Here is a 5,335-nt window from a genome sequence, read left to right as displayed (position 1 = left end):
GTCAGGCCACTAAGACCACTACAAGGACTCCATGGACTATTTTGGGAACCTAGATACCCAGAGCACATGTAGACAGACAGAACAGGATTTGTCTCCCTAAACACAGGCATCTAGTGTCAATGTAGGTATTGCTGTGAATCCATCCAGCCTCCCGACCCCAGACCAGGAGGGTAAGGCTCTTCAGCAGACAAGGCCCACGCAGATGTCACAGATACTCTGCAGCAACTCAGATAATACTCAAATTTAACTACACTCCTACATGTGGAGAAATGCATTGAGGTCCTAGGGTAGACCCGATCTGGTTAAAGCTGTCCCTGCTCACTGCAGGGGGGGTTGAGCTAGATGACCTCTAAAGGTTCCTTCCAACCCAAAGCATTCTATGATTCATTTGATATTAAGACACATACATTTGGGTAACTGTGAGACAGGTGTTTAAGGTCTCATTCTAGTGAGTAGAAATCTAATTAACACAACCAATGGAGTCCAGAGAGCCAGTCAGCTCCCCCTAATAGAGCATCTATGTTTGGTCAGCTGAATTATTGTTTTTGCTCCACTGACAATGGAAACTTCCAGGAGAATGGCGAAATCTAGACTGATGGCAAAGCAAGCCAAAAGCATCTCATCTGCCTCCCAGTACATCTACTCTGGCTCATCACCTTTGCTATTTTTGGACTCTGGCTACATAGACACTGCAAGAGAGGAGGCGTATTACTTTGCATACTGGTCAACATAACAAATTCAGTTGCTTCTCAAGAGAAATTTAAGGGATATAAGATTGAAAAGAAAATATTAATGAAGCAGAAAATAAGTCTTAGGGCTAAGACTTACTTCTACGGATACTCGTACGATTTCTTTAGACTTACGTAAAGAGGACCCTGATTGTAGTCAGTAGCATAGCTTTGTAATAAAAGCTGCCTTTTGTGGTGCAACTATTTATTTCTTTCCCTGTGTTAAAATTTATCCTGAAGGCTTTACATTTTATTGTAAGCAGCATGAGGAAGTGAAAGAAAATTGTATTTTCTTCATTTCCTTAAAACAGGTTTCTCTTTGTTGGCTTCTAAGCAAGGAGGATTAAACATCCTTAAGCTCATCCTTGGCACCTCCAATAGCCGTAATGGAGTAATACTGCATGTACAAAAGAGAGAAATCAGCTTGAAAGAGGCCACTCTTCTAAAATTAAACTCTGGGAAAAACTGAAGCCAAATGTGATCTTGGTTATTCTGATACAACCAGTGGGATTCACTCATCGTCACTGCAATGAATCAAAACCTGCTGCAGACAACACATATGAATACCAAGATTCTTTATTTTAAGAGGAAAAAAAAACCCAAAAACCCCAAAACAAACAGCAATAGGTTTGTATCACCTAGATAAACACAGGAGGAAAAGTGTTCTACAAGCAGTAGGCCCAGCAAAGGCTGATTTCCTACAGACTGAGCCACGCACCTCCACAAATGATTTGCCAAGCCCCAGCTTCCCTTCTTCCACAATACCTTTGGTCCCTGTCCTACCATGTCCTTCAGGCCTCCTGTCACATCCTCCAAGTGTGATCCTGAGCCATACACACCCTCACTGGACTCCTGACAGACCGAATGGAGCAGATAACTATGTAGTTCAAGCTTGGGGGGGAAAGGGACACTCATCCAGGTCTCTGTAATCTTGCCACTGACTTTCACAAAACTTGCAGGAACTCTGTTTACCTGTCAAACTTGCTTGACAGCGGCTAACAGGATGAAAGATGTTGTGGAGGAGGCAGGACTGATTTACAGTGCAGTTGTATAAGCCAAGCTAAAATATGAGAGAGAAAAATTAAAGACATTCAGTTTAATTGCACATTGCTTTCTTGACAGCTTAGGCAGTTCATGGTGGGCAGTGAAATAATAGAAGATCAGATACAGAAAATAATGTCACACTACTGAGCCTAGAAGTAGAAGAGATGATACTATTTCTATATGAAAAAGAAAGAATTCTGTAAGATAATTGAAGAACTCTGTTGGGAGACATGACAAAGCCAATTTGTTCCAACCTCCATGCATGTCATGGATGCTCCTGACTTGATCAAGTTGATTCCATTTCCAGGTTCACTTTTTTTAGACCCATTCAAAAAAATCAAAATAACACTTTTCTCCATCTCCCTACCCCAAAGCTTAGCAATTGTGCAGAGATCAGAGAGGAGTCACACCACGGGAGCCATTCAGATATTCTGCCTTTGTAAAGTGGGGATTGCCAAGGGTTGCACCCTGGCAGGTCTGCAGTAGTTATACTCAGGGTTTGGAAACAGGAGTCCACGTGGGTTTGGGGTGGCAGGGATCAAGAGGAAAAGCTTCAAAACGAGGGCAGTAGAAAGTCACTCTCCTTTCCCACTTATCTGGACAAAACAGCTGAGTTAGGGGCTGTCTCTGAAACCTTCCCAGAAAGATCAACACCTGCTGCCAGGGCATTTCAGGGAACCTCTCCCACCGCAACACATGCCTCTGTTTCAGAGGCCTCACTTCAGTTAAAATACTCAAGCCAGAAACAACAAGACTTTTCCAATTTCAAAGAAAACTTTTTTTCACTTACAAACTCAGAGTGAACATACCCACTTTAACTGGAACAGGTTTACATATGCAAGCATCAAACTGACTCAGAAACAGTAATTTAAAAGTATCAGGAGGAAGCTATGTGCTAGCACCAGCATACGGTACCTACAGATATTTTTAGAATAAAAGAAAGAAAGAAGGTTCTCAATGTAGATAAAAATACAGAAATTTCCACAAAGTAAGAAAGTTTTAATATGACTGTGGAGCCCTCCCCTTCCTCTCAAGATTTAAGATATTAGAGTACAAATGGTAAAGCAGTTTGCTTTAACTGACTCTCTATACCTTCACAACTGTTTTAAGTACTATTAGCAAAGCAGTAAATATATCAACACCACTTAACCATTACAGTAGTTTTACTTGTTACTAGTTTTGAATTGAAAGAGAAACTTATGTATTATTTGAAACTACTTAAAGTTCAATTTTCCCCCTGTTCACACCTAAAATAATTTTTAAGCCCCAACCACCAGTTCACAAAGATCTTGCTGTTCACAGCACCGTATATCAGCCCCATCTATTTGCCCACACACTTACATCACTCCCAGTGAAAGAGCAAAACTTTGGAGTCTATCCATAAGGATGCTCTCTCTGAACAACCAGCCACTTCACAAGTGGTGATGTCAGAGCAGCTTCCCATTGCAAAAACGGGACTGGAACCCACCTGAGCAGAGCCCGCTAGAGCAACACTGCTGTAGCCTCCCAGCATAGCTCAAGCAACCATTTTTCAGAGCTCCAGCCCCAGAAATAGCTCACTCGAATGAGCTAACTCTTCAGGAGAACACAAGAAAGCAGCACATAACACACAGACATTACAGAGCAACCTGAGGTGATGTACTCTGCTTTGACAACAGAAGAGCTATACAGATGCTAACAAAGTAATAGCATACTCTATGTGCATTTCCATGCCTCGGTTTCCTCACCTTCGTAGAGCATTCCCTGGGCCCCTTCAAGATCCTGCAGATCATAAGCCATCTCTACGCTTCAGACATAGCTCTCTCTGACTATGGCTGCTCTCAACAGTCACCCATCCCCAAGAAGAGCGGTTTTCTTCTCTTCCAACCCCCACACTTCCTGTGCATCTTTTTTTTCTTCCCCAGCCAAGACTTTTATCTTAGAGGTTAGCACCAACTCCTAATTTTGTTGTTGTTGTTGTTCTGCATTTGATAATGTTTCAAACTCAGTCCTCTACTGAGATATTTTAATCTGTCTTGTTCTTCTCTGAGTTGCTGCAGTTTGCTGCCCCTATATCTCACGCTGAATAGAAGCCACTGAGATCTGGTGAGTTACCCTTACACCTGGTCTAAGGGGGAAATATGCCACTTATGAGCAAACTGTGGGCTCCACCACTCAGTAGTTTCTAAATAGGATCAAAATCTCACTCAAACATCTTTTATTGTACATAGAAAGATCCACAAACTGACAAATGCATATGCTGTTAACCGTGCTAATTTCAAAGAGACTTTAAACCAACAAATACGTGAGTGGAGTGGTAGCACCCATGACAAGCCACAGGTTTCAGAGAGCTGAAGGTACAGAAGCTTGCCACAGTATGGTCAGGTGCCCATAGAAGCTATTTAGGCACCTGGAGGTGTCTTCAGGAAAGCTGAACATAATGATAATGCCCATTAGATAGGACCGTCGGATCTAAAGAAACCACTAACAAAAGGATTTGTTCCTTCATTACATGAGCTGATGGAAAGATGAACAGGGATTTTGCTTTTCTCAAAATCTCAGTTACTGAAATGTGAAAAAGTAGCAGGCCTACAAATTTAGTTGAGTAAAAAAAGAAAAAAAAAATCTATGATCTATGTTTTGCTGCAGGGATAAAATGGGTATCTGCCATCTGCAGTACATACGCTCAACAATGCCAGAGAAGAAACAGTCCCAAAGGGTGATACAGTGAAAGGTGAAAACCCAGGCTAATTAGTAACAGGTGGAAACCACTGAAGTCAAACAGTTTTATATCAAAGTGCAGCTACTGCAAATAGATCAAGAGAAGGCACATGGATCCTATTTTTCTCAAATGAGTATTTTTTGCTTGGGACCAGATGCTGTCTTTGTGGCCTTCTCCACACTCTAACTCTGACACAGGTTTTCCCTCTCCGTCAAAGCACACACAGATGATTGCTCTTCTTGTACCAGGCAAACCCACTCCAAGATGTATCAGCCAGCATCTGAGTTGTTTCAGATCAGGCTTTTTAATTCACTCATTCACGTTATCTGTTTTTCAGCAGTAAAAGCTGACATTTTTCAGTAATGTGATAATCAGTTAATGATTCCATAATCTGTGTGATACCAAAAATGACTGGACAGTGAAGGACTCGTAGAAAACCTCCTGACATGCTGCAGGAAAACCTTCCACCATGGCTGCAAAGCCTCGAGGAAATATTTTCACCTCAAGGCCGCAGTAGCCGAAGCAGGGGTCTCAGGGCAATGGGCCTCTATAGGGGCCCTCACAGAGGCAAACCTTCCCCTCAAAACTGCGGAGAAGAGTCCCGGAATAAATTTATCTGGGGATGGACTGCGGAGAAAAGTCTCAGAATAGATTTATTTGGCGGGGGTGTTCCCCACCCCGCCGGCCCGCAGCGCTCCCGGAACGATGCGCTTCGGGGCCGCTGTTTCCGGGAGGGAGGGAGGGAAGAACGGACGGGCGGGGGGCGGGTTTGAGCGTGGCACCGCCGGTCAGGGCGCCTCGGCGGGCGGTGGAGAGGCCAGCGCCGGCGGCGCGGTGGGCTTGGCGCCTTGGGCCGCCTCCC

This window comes from Pelecanus crispus, chromosome 1 (genome assembly GCF_030463565.1).
Source record: "Pelecanus crispus isolate bPelCri1 chromosome 1, bPelCri1.pri, whole genome shotgun sequence".
Classification (NCBI taxonomy): Eukaryota; Metazoa; Chordata; class Aves; order Pelecaniformes; family Pelecanidae; genus Pelecanus; species Pelecanus crispus.
The sequence above is the reverse complement of the archived record's forward strand: the minus strand, read 5'-3'. Positions refer to the sequence as shown.